Source organism: Tachysurus fulvidraco, chromosome 7 (genome assembly GCF_022655615.1).
Source record: "Tachysurus fulvidraco isolate hzauxx_2018 chromosome 7, HZAU_PFXX_2.0, whole genome shotgun sequence".
Classification (NCBI taxonomy): domain Eukaryota; kingdom Metazoa; phylum Chordata; class Actinopteri; order Siluriformes; family Bagridae; genus Tachysurus; species Tachysurus fulvidraco.
The window spans coordinates 29,909,420-29,922,051 of NC_062524.1; the positions used below are offsets into that span (position 1 = coordinate 29,909,420).

At 37.8% G+C, this 12,632-nt stretch overlaps 3 long non-coding RNA genes across 3 annotated transcripts; all 3 read left to right on the forward strand.

Annotated features, from left to right (window-relative positions):
* Positions 1-5,625: 5,625 nt before the first annotated feature.
* Positions 5,626-6,754, forward strand: LOC125145145. The gene is made up of 4 exons (XR_007143467.1): positions 5,626-5,878; positions 6,229-6,290; positions 6,391-6,542; positions 6,634-6,754. It is a non-coding gene; the product is annotated as an uncharacterized LOC125145145 (long non-coding RNA).
* Positions 6,755-7,994: 1,240 nt separating this feature from the next.
* LOC113643882 lies at positions 7,995-9,140 on the forward strand. The gene is made up of 4 exons (XR_007143465.1): positions 7,995-8,246; positions 8,597-8,658; positions 8,759-8,910; positions 9,002-9,140. It is a non-coding gene; the product is annotated as an uncharacterized LOC113643882 (long non-coding RNA).
* Positions 9,141-10,948: 1,808 nt separating this feature from the next.
* LOC113643880 lies at positions 10,949-12,076 on the forward strand. Its single transcript, XR_003440890.2, has 4 exons — positions 10,949-11,199; positions 11,552-11,613; positions 11,714-11,865; positions 11,957-12,076. It is a non-coding gene; the product is annotated as an uncharacterized LOC113643880 (long non-coding RNA).
* Positions 12,077-12,632: the final 556 nt, after the last annotated feature.

The following is a 12,632-nucleotide window of genomic DNA, read 5'->3' on the forward strand; positions in this document are numbered from 1 at the left end:
ATTGTTGAAGTGAGATGTTTCACCATGGTGAGCTCCAAAGAGCTCACTGATGCCTTTAGAAAGAAGATTATAGAGGCTTATTATTCATGTAAAAAGATCTCAAAATAATTTGTGATCAGCTATTTCACTGTCCAAAACATCATTTCCAAATGCAAAACATTTTAAACAGCTGCCAACATGGCCAGGCTTCTCAAGCAAATTCACCCCAAAGGCAGACTGTAAGACGCTTAACTTTCTTATTTTCTGGAAAGTTTAATGAAAGTTTAATGTGTCATAACTTGGGTTTTCTTCCACATATTTGCCTGAAATTTACCAGGATTATTCCAAATTATGAACTTTGCAAATAAAATCAATTTTGACTATGTTCGTTCAGACCACTATATACTTTGCGTTTTTATCCTCCAGGGTCCGTTGGACCCGGCCACATTTAGTGAGGCAATTGGTCACACTTTTGCCCTTTTCAGCACAACAAACATACATACAGACACAAAAATGCACACGCACGCAAAATACACACTCACACACCACACACACATGCACACACACCCACACACAAACACACACACAAATAGGGCATTGCATTTCATTAGGCCTCCAGGAAAAAAAGGTACATATTTGTAAATATTTCACACTTTCGATATGCCTTTGCCTAGCAGAGGGCAAAATATGATCTACCGAAATAATACTATGCACACACACACACACACACACACACACACACACACACACACACACACACACACACACACACACACACAAAAGTCCTCCAAAAAATATTTCACAGTTGTTATATACATTTGTCCAGCTGGGGGCAATATCTTCTCTTCTCTTCTCTTCTCTTCTCTTCTCTTCTCTTCTCTTCTCTTCTCTGTGTGTGTGTGTGTGTGTGTGTGTGTGTGTGTGTGTGTGTGTGTGTGTGTGTGGGTGTAATGGGATCAGATGACATCTGGTGGGCAAAATAGATATTACAAGTGCGAAATGTTCACAAATGTAAGCTGATCACACAGAATGGTGATAATTGTATAATTTTTTATTTATAAGCATACAAGTCAATTTGACCTGGAAAAAACAGGTTTTATTATTTGCTGACATTAAAAATGGTCAAAATGGTTTCAAAACAATCTCCTGGCTTTGAAATATACCAGCCTGCAATTGTGCATCAACTTTTGTGCCTCTATAGTGAAAATAATTCAAAATCTCTGTTTTTTTTTTACTAAAAAATGAGGCATCTTTGTATACAAATGAGGTTTATTATACATATATGTTAATATGTTGGAAACAAGTTAGACTAAAAAGGTGGGGAAAATGGCTATCATATATACTTCATGTTTTATAAGCAGTCAAAACAGACAAGGTCAAGTTGACTCGGCACTCCTAATTTGCATAGGAATTCAGGAAAAGAAAACAGGAGGGTTAAAGATGTTTCCAAAAACTATAAAATATCATCACAGGACCTACAGCAGGCTCTTGCTTCAGTTGATTTTAAAGTGCATGAATCTACAATCAGAAAGAGACTGAAAAACTTTACTTATCATGGGAGGTGTGCAAGAGGAAAATTTACTGTCTAAGAACAACATGAGGATAAGACTGAAGTTTGTGAAAGAACAGAGACAAAGGACAAGACCTCTGTTATAATGTGCTTTGGAAGAATGAGCATAAAACTGTATTATTTGGAGACCATAACAAGGGGAAGTTTGACGTAAACCAAATACATAATTTGAAACATTAGAGCAAAAAAAAACTCATACCTGAGGTTCCATAACTGTGAAACATGGAAATGTTATGGTTTGAAGATGCTTTGCTGCAGCAGGACCCGGCCAGCTCCTCATCATAGAATACACTATGAATTCTACATTGTAAGAAAAGGTTCTTGCAGAACATGTGAGACTGAAGCAGAACTGGACCTTCAAACATGACAAATATTTCCCAGTAAATCCACCAAGGATTTGCTGAACAGTAAAAAATGAAGAATTCTTAAATGGCCACGTCAAAGCCCAGATCTATATTCTAATGAGATCCTGTGTGGTGATTTGAAATGGACTGTGGATGTAAGAAACCCCTCAAACTTCAAACAGCTCAAAGAGTTGTGCATTGAGGAGTGGGGTAAACTTTCTTCCAGTTTGATGTCAGAAACTGTTAGATGGCTACAAGAAACATCTCATTGAGGTTATTCCAGCCAAAGGCGGAAACAGTAGCTATAAGTACACAGGTGTACTTATTTTTGTTGATTTATTTTATATAAAAATAGAAAAGGTGATATTTTTTATATGACATAACATCACTTTCATCTACAGGTAAAGCAATCTTCTTGACATGGATTATGTTTATAAAACGCTTAATTTTACTTGCAATTTTCAGATTTATAGTTTAATGAGCTAATCTATGTATTATTAGTTTAAAGAGCTAATCTATGGCTCCCTTAATTTGTGTGCACAAGAAATGTACTGCATTTTTCTGGAGAGCTCTATCACTGAAAGTTGCTTTCACAGTCAATGGCAGTGAGTGGTTAATTTTTTTTTGTTTGCTGCATAATGTAAAAGTTTATCTTCTCTATCCAACAGCCACAACAAACACGTCTTCAAGCACAAACACGTCCACAAATGACTCAAACACAGCTCCAGTAGCTGCAGTATACATCTTGGTCTTTAGCATCAACGAACCCTTTGTTTCAGCACTGGCCAATAAGAACTCTGCAGAATTTGCAGAAAAATCTGATTCCATTCGTAACCAGGTATGTTTTCTTGATAGTGAAAAGCAGGGGTGTCAAACTCTGGTGCGCGGGCAAAATTTGGCCCGCGGTGTAATTATATTTGGCCCGCGAGATCATATCAATTGTGCGTTACAGCTGGCTAGCCGCATGCTCCGCTAATACTACAAATCCCAGAATGCCTTGCCACTGTATTGATGCGTAGTCACGAACAGCAAGCGCCCCTCATTCTCTTTTAACAGTCGTTAAAGGCAGGGTCTCCGATTTTTGAGAAATGCTTCAGAAAACTGAGTCGGGCTGATAATAGACAAAAATCAAAACAAAAATCAAAACAAACGTGTAGAAAGGGGCGGGGCTTTTCAATATGGGCAGAGAGAGTGTTCAGTGCGCATGTGTGACATTAGCAGAAAGCGGTTTTAACATCGACATGGAGGATAAAAACAAAGAAAGAAAGCGAAGAAAGGCTTACGATAAGGCAAGAAGTAGGACATGTTAATATAGGATCAGTATTCCAGCGCTGTAGAGAACTGAAGGAGCAGGAAGTTGGCAACATATTCACAGATTGGAGTTTCCCGAGTCAATAACTCCTGAGCAAAACGCTGTTACTACACAAATAACACCTCTTTTCTATTGTAGTAATGTAGAGAGGCAGCTACAACCGCGTTTTGTGTAGTAACAGTGTTTAGCTCAGGAGTTATTGACTTGGGAAAGAACTCAGGAGTTGTTCCAAATCCTGTGTTTAAGCAAAACTAAAGTTTGTTTCCATATGAAAAAGGTTGAACATTACATATCAGTTAATTGCAGTTAATTTTTCAATAAATATTCAGTTTGGCCCGTGACTTTATCTCAGTTTTATATTTTGGCCAAACTGTAAATTTGAGTTTGACACCCCTGGTGAAAAGTAAAAGTTTACAAACAAAATTATTATCTTGCCATCTAAATATTTCTACTGTTATTGAACATAAGGTGAAGAACCCATAACGGTATAAATGGTAGCATTCTGTCAATAGTTTATACATACTGGTCATGTACGATTCTTCTGTCATCTTTATATGAATACTGTGAAAATAAGCACATTTTCCATGCCATGGGGCAAGTGTCTGCATTTGAACATTTATATGTCTCTGTATATGACTCACTCGTTAACTTTAACCATATCCAGGTCTAATAGAGACTAAAACAAAATGCCTGTGTAAATGAGATCATTGTTTATATCTTATTTTTTCAGCTTGAAGCAAATTACAGAGAAATCTTCACAAACTTTATCAAGGCAATCATTCATGGTTTCAGGTAAAAACTAATATATGAAAATCTTGCTCTGAATGTATTTTTCTCTTTACTTTTGATGATCCAGAACTTGATCCTGTTTTTAACTGTGGTTGTGTTTTAGCAATGGTTCAATTGTGACAAATTCCAGCCTTGAATTTAGTGACAACGGCACCATCCCAACTGATTCTACAATAGCATCCATCCTCGTTAATTCAACTACCAACTCAAGCTTAAATATTGTTCCAAATTCTATAAGTGTCAGCCAGGTTCTTGGTCAGTATAAACTTTTAATGATATTGCATTTAATAAATGATCAGTACAAGTGATGTATATTCTAACTGCAATTTTACCTCAAACTCAACAGTGACCAACACACCTACAAACATCTCTTCAGAAAACACAACTTCACCCGACGCAAATTCAGAAAATGCAACTTCAGCAAACACAACTTCAGCAAACACAACTTCACCCGACGCAAATTCAGAAAATGCAACTTCAGCAAACACAACTTTACCTGACGCAAATTCAGAAAATGCAACTTCAGCAAACACAACTTCACCTGACTCAAAGTCAGAAAATGCAACTTCAGCAAACACAACTTCAGCAAACACAACTTTACCCGATGCAAATTCAGAAAATACAACTTCAGCAAACACAACTTCACCCGACGCAAATTCAGAAAATACAACGTCAGCAAATACAACTTCAGCAAACACAACTTCACCCGACGCAAATTCAGAAAATGCAACTTCAGCAAACACAACTTTAGCAAACACAACTTCACCCGACGCAAATTCAGAAAATGCAACTTCAGCAAACACAACTTTACCCGACGCAAATTCAGAAAATACAACTTCAGCAAACACAACTTCAGCAAACACAACTTCACCCGACGCAAATTCAGAAAATGCAACTTCAGCAAACACAACTTCACCCGAAGCAAATTCAGAAAATGCAACTTCAGCAAACACAACTTCACCCGACGCAAATTCAGAAAATGGAACTTCAGCAAACACAACTTCACCCAACGCAACTTCAGAAAATGCAACTTCAGCAAACACAACTTCATCAAACACAACTTCACCCGACGCAAATTCAGAAAATGCAACTTCAGCAAACACAACTTTAGCAAACACAACTTCACCCGACGCAAATTCAGAAAATGCAACTTCAGCAAACACAACTTTACCCGACGCAAATTCAGAAAATACAACTTCAGCAAACACAACTTCACCCAACGCAACTTCAGAAAATGCAACTTCAGCAAACACAACTTCATCAAACACAACTTCACCCGACGCAAATTCAGAAAATGCAACTTCAGCAAACACAACTTCAGCAAACACAACTTCACCCGACGCAAATTCAGAAAATGCAACTTCAGCAAACACAACTTCAGCAAACACAACTTTAACTGACGCAAATTCAGAAAATGCAACTTCAGCAAACACAACTTCAGGAAACACAACTTCACCTGACGCAAATTCAGAAAATGCAACTTCAGCAAAAACAACTTCAGCAAACACAACTTCACCCGACGCAACTTCAGAAAATGCAACTTCAGCAAACACAACTTCACCCAACGCAAATTCAGAAAATACAACTTCAGCAAACACAACTTCACCCGACGCAAATTCAGAAAATGCAACTTCAGCAAACACAACTTCACCCGAAGCAAATTCAGAAAATACAACTTCAGTAAACACGACTTCAGCAAACACAACTTCAGCAAACACAACTTCAGCAAACACAATCCCAAATACGTCCACAAATGACTCAAACACAGCTCCAGTAGCTGCAGTATACAGCTTGGTCTTTAGCGTCAACGAACCCTTTGTTTCAGCGCTGGCCAATAAGAACTCTCCAGAGTTTTTAGCTAAATCTGAATTCATCCGTAAGCAGGTATGTTTTCTTGATAGTGAAAAGTAAAAGTTTCAAAACAAAATTATTATCTTGACATCTAAATATTTCTACTGTTATTGAACATAAGGTGAAGAACCCATAACGGTATAAATGGTAGCATTCTGTCAATAGTTTATACATACTGGTCATGTACGATTCTTCTGTCATCTTTATATGAATACTGTGAAAATAAGCACATTTTCCATGCCATGGGGCAAGTGTCTGCATTTGAACATTTATATGTCTCTGTATATGACTCACTCGTTAACTTTAACCATATCCAGGTCTAATAGAGACTAAAACAAAATGCCTGTGTAAATGAGATCATTGTTTATATCTTATTTTTTCAGCTTGAAGCAAATTACAGAGAAATCTTCACAAACTTTATCAAGGCAATCATTCATGGTTTCAGGTAAAAACTAATATATGAAAATCTTGCTCTGAATGTATTTTTCTCTTTACTTTTGATGATCCAGAACTTGATCCTGTTTTTAACTGTGGTTGTGTTTTAGCAATGGTTCAATTGTGACAAATTCCAGCCTTGAATTTAGTGACAACGGCACCATCCCAACTGATTCTACAATAGCATCCATCCTCGTTAATTCAACTACCAACTCAAGCTTAAATATTGTTCCAAATTCTATAAGTGTCAGCCAGGTTCTTGGTCAGTATAAACTTTTAATGATATTGCATTTAATAAATGATCAGTACAAGTGATGTATATTCTAACTGCAATTTTACCTCAAACTCAACAGTGACCAACACACCTACAAACATCTCTTCAGAAAACACAACTTCACCCGACGCAAATTCAGAAAATGCAACTTCAGCAAACACAACTTCAGCAAACTCAACTTCACCCGACGCAAATTCAGAAAATGCAACTTCAGCAAACACAACTTTACCTGACGCAAATTCAGAAAATGCAACTTCAGCAAACACAACTTCAGCAAACTCAACTTCACCCGACGCAAATTCAGAAAATGCAACTTCAGCAAACACAACTTCACCCGACGCAAATTCAGAAAATGCAACTTCAGCAAACACAACTTCACCCGACACAACTTCAGAAAATGCTACTTCAGCAAACACAACTTCACCTGACGCAAATTCAGAAAATGCAACTTCAGCAAACACAACTTCAGCAAACACAACTTTACCCGACTCAAAGTCAGAAAATGCAACTTCAGCAAACACAACTTCAGCAAACACAACTTTACCCGATGCAAATTCAGAAAATACAACTTCAGCAAACACAACTTCACCCGACGCAAATTCAGAAAATACAACGTCAGCAAATACAACTTCAGCAAACACAACTTCACCCGACGCAAATTCAGAAAATGCAACTTCAGCAAACACAACTTTAGCAAACACAACTTCACCCGACGCAAATTCAGAAAATGCAACTTCAGCAAACACAACTTTACCCGACGCAAATTCAGAAAATACAACTTCAGCAAACACAACTTCACCCGACGCAAATTCAGAAAATGCAACTTCAGCAAACACAACTTCACCCGAAGCAAATTCAGAAAATGCAACTTCAGCAAACACAACTTCACCCGACGCAAATTCAGAAAATGCAACTTCAGCAAACACAACTTCACCCAACGCAACTTCAGAAAATGCAACTTCAGCAAACACAACTTCATCAAACACAACTTCACCCGACGCAAATTCAGAAAATGCAACTTCAGCAAACACAACTTCAGCAAACACAACTTCACCCGACGCAAATTCAGAAAATGCAACTTCAGCAAACACAACTTCAGCAAACACAACTTCACCTGACGCAAATTCAGAAAATGCAACTTCAGCAAACACAACTTCAGCAAACACAACTTCACCCGACGCAACTTCAGAAAATGCAACTTCAGCAAACACAACTTCACCTGACGCAAATTCAGAAAATGCAACTTCAGCAAACACAACTTCAGCAAACACAACTTCACCCGACGCAACTTCAGAAAATGCAACTTCAGCAAACACAACTTCACCCAACGCAAATTCAGAAAATACAACTTCAGCAAACACAACTTCACCCGACGCAAATTCAGAAAATGCAACTTCAGCAAACACAACTTCACCCGACGCAAATTCAGAAAATGCAACTTCAGCAAACACAACTTCACCCGAAGCAAATTCAGAAAATACAACTTCAGTAAACACGACTTCAGCAAACACAACTTCAGCAAACACAACTTCAGCAAACACAATCCCAAATACGTCCACAAATGACTCAAACACAGCTCCAGTAGCTGCAGTATACAGCTTGGTCTTTAGCGTCAACGAACCCTTTGTTTCAGCGCTGGCCAATAAGAACTCTCCAGAGTTTTTAGCTAAATCTGAATTCATCCGTAAGCAGGTATGTTTTCTTGATAGTGAAAAGTAAAAGTTTCAAAACAAAATTATTATCTTGACATCTAAATATTTCTACTGTTATTGATTATAAGGTGAAGAACCCATAACGGTATAAATGGTAGCATTCTGTCAATAGTTTATACATACTGGTCATGTACGATTCTTCTGTCATCTTTATATGAATACTGTGAAAATAAGCACATTTTCCATGCCATGGGGCAAGTGTCTGCATTTGAACATTTATATGTCTCTGTATATGACTCACTCGTTAACTTTAACCATATCCAGGTCTAATAGAGACTAAAACAAAATGCCTGTGTAAATGAGATCATTGTTTATATCTTATTTTTTCAGCTTGAAGCAAATTACAGAGAAATCTTCACAAACTTTATCAGGGCAATCATTCATGGTTTCAGGTAAAAACTAATATATGAAAATCTTGCTCTGAATGTATTTTTCTCTTTACTTTTGATGATCCAGAACTTGATCCTGTTTTTAACTGTGGTTGTGTTTTAGCAATGGTTCAATTGTGACAAATTCCAGCCTTGAATTTAGTGACAACGGCACCATCCCAACTGATTCTACAATAGCATCCATCCTCGTTAATTCAACTACCAACTCAAGCTTAAATATTGTTCCAAATTCTATAAGTGTCAGCCAGGTTCTTGGTCAGTATAAACTTTTAATGATATTGCATTTAATAAATGATCAGTACAAGTGATGTATATTCTAACTGCAATTTTACCTCAAACTCAACAGTGACCAACACACCTACAAACATCTCTTCAGAAAACACAACTTCACCCGACGCAAATTCAGAAAATGCAACTTCAGCAAACACAACTTCAGCAAACACAACTTCACCCAACGCAAATTCAGAAAATGCAACTTCAGCAAACACAACTTTACCTGACGCAAATTCAGAAAATGCAACTTCAGCAAACACAACTTCAGCAAACTCGACTTCACCCGACGCAAATTCAGAAAATGCAACTTCAGCAAACACAACTTCACCCGACGCAAATTCAGAAAATGCAACTTCAGCAAACACAACTTCACCCGACACAACTTCAGAAAATGCTACTTCAGCAAACACAACTTCACCTGACGCAAATTCAGAAAATGCAACTCCAGCAAACACAACTTCAGCAAACACAACTTTACCCGACTCAAAGTCAGAAAATGCAACTTCAGCAAACACAACTTCAGCAAACACAACTTTACCCGATGCAAATTCAGAAAATACAACTTCAGCAAACACAACTTCACCCGACGCAAATTCAGAAAATACAACGTCAGCAAATACAACTTCAGCAAACACAACTTCACCCGACGCAAATTCAGAAAATGCAACTTCAGCAAACACAACTTTAGCAAACACAACTTCACCCGACGCAAATTCAGAAAATGCAACTTCAGCAAACACAACTTCACCCGAAGCAAATTCAGAAAATGCAACTTCAGCAAACACAACTTCACCCGACGCAAATTCAGAAAATGCAACTTCAGCAAACACAACTTCACCCAACGCAACTTCAGAAAATGCAACTTCAGCAAACACAACTTCATCAAACACAACTTCACCCGACGCAAATTCAGAAAATGCAACTTCAGCAAACACAACTTCAGCAAACACAACTTCACCCGACGCAAATTCAGAAAATGCAACTTCAGCAAACACAACTTCAGCAAACACAACTTTAACTGACGCAACTTCAGAAAATGCAACTTCAGCAAACACAACTTCAGCAAACACAACTTCACCCGACGCAAATTCAGAAAATGCAACTTCAGCAAACACAACTTCAGCAAACACAACTTCACCCGACGCAACTTCAGAAAATGCAACTTCAGCAAACACAACTTCACCCAACGCAAATTCAGAAAATACAACTTCAGCAAACACAACTTCACCTGACGCAAATTCAGAAAATGCAACTTCAGCAAACACAACTTCAGCAAACTCAACTTCACCCGACGCAAATTCAGAAAATGCAACTTCAGCAAACACAACTTCACCCGACGCAAATTCAGAAAATGCAACTTCAGCAAACACAACTTCACCCGACACAACTTCAGAAAATGCTACTTCAGCAAACACAACTTCACCTGACGCAAATTCAGAAAATGCAACTTCAGCAAACACAACTTCAGCAAACACAACTTTACCCGACTCAAATTCAGAAAATGCAACTTCAGCAAACACAACTTCAGCAAACACAACTTTACCCGATGCAAATTCAGAAAATACAACTTCAGCAAACACAACTTCACCCGACGCAAATTCAGAAAATACAACGTCAGCAAATACAACTTCAGCAAACACAACTTCACCCGACGCAAATTCAGAAAATGCAACTTCAGCAAACACAACTTTAGCAAATACAACTTCACCCGACGCAAATTCAGAAAATGCAACTTCAGCAAACACAACTTTACCCGACGCAAATTCAGAAAATACAACTTCAGCAAACACAACTTCAGCAAACACAACTTCACCCGACGCAAATTCAGAAAATGCAACTTCAGCAAACACAACTTCACCCGAAGCAAATTCAGAAAATGCAACTTCAGCAAACACAACTTCACCCGACGCAAATTCAGAAAATGGAACTTCAGCAAACACAACTTCACCCAACGCAACTTCAGAAAATGCAACTTCAGCAAACACAACTTCATCAAACACAACTTCACCCGACGCAAATTCAGAAAATGCAACTTCAGCAAACACAACTTCAGCAAACACAACTTCACCTGACGCAAATTCAGAAAATGCAACTTCAGCAAACACAACTTCAGCAAACACAATCCCAAATACGTCCACAAATGACTCAAACACAGCTCCAGTAGCTGCAGTATACAGCTTGGTCTTTAGCGTCAACGAACCCTTTGTTTCAGCGCTGGCCATTAAGAACTCTCCAGAGTTTTTAGCTAAATCTGAATTCATCCGTAAGCAGGTATGTTTTCTTGATAGTGAAAAGTAAAAGTTTCAAAACAAAATTATTATCTTGACATCTAAATATTTCTACTGTTATTGAACATAAGGTGAAGAACCCATAACGGTATAAATGGTAGCATTCTGTCAATAGGTTAGACATACTGGTCATGTACAATTCTTCTATCGTCTTTTTATGAATACTTTGAAAATAAGCACATTTTCCATGCCATGGGGCAAGTGTCTGCATTTGAACATTTATATGTCTCTGTATATGACTCATTTGTTAATTTTAACCATATCCAGGTCTAATAGTGACTAAAACAAAATGCCTGTGTAAATGAGATCATTGTTTATATCTGTTATTTTTTCAGCTTGAAGCATATTACAGAGTAATCTTCACAAACTTTATCAGGGCAATCATTCATGGTTTCAGGTAAAAACTAATATATGAAAATCTTGCTCTGAATGTATTGTTCTCTTTACTTTTGATGATCCAGAACTTGATCCTGTTTTTAACTGTGGTTGTGTTTTAGCAATGGTTCAATTGTGACAAATTCCAGCCTTGAATTTAGTGACAACGGCACCATCCCAACTGATTCTACAATAGAATCCATCCTCGTTAATTCAACTACCAACTCAAGCTTGAATATTGTTCCAGATTCTATAAGTGTCAGCCAGGTTCTTGGTCAGTATAAACTTTTAATGATATTGCATTTAATAAATGATCAGTACAAGTGATGTATATTCTAACTGCAATTTTACGTCAAACTCAACAGTGAACAACACACCTACAACCACCAGCACACCTACCACAATCTCTCCAGCAAACACAACTACAGCAAACACAACTTCAGAAAACACAACTTCACCTGCCACAACTTCAGAAAACACAAATTCAGAAAATACAACTTCACCCACCACAACTTCAGAAAACACAACTTCACCCATCACAACTTCAGAAAATACAACTTCACCAATAACAATTTCAGAAAACACAACTTCACCCATCACAACTTCAGAAAACACAACTTCACCTGCCACAACTTCTGAAAACACAACTCCACCTGCCACAACTTCAGAAAACACAACTCCACCTGCCACAACTTCAGCCACCACAACTTCCGAAAACACAACTTCACCTGCCACAACTTCAGAAAACACAACTACAGCAAACACAACTACAGCAAACACAACTTCAGGAAACACAATCCCAAACACGTCCACAAATGACTCAAACACAGCTCCAGTAGCTGCAGTATACAGCTTGGTCTTTAGCGTCAACGAACCCTTTGTTTCAGCGCTGGCCAATAAGAACTCTCCAGAGTTTTTAGCTAAATCTGAATTCATCCGTAAGCAGGTATGTTTTCTTGATAGTGAAAAGTAAAAGTTTCAAAACAAAATTATTATCTTGACATCTAAATATTTCTACTGTTATTGAACATAAGGTGAAGA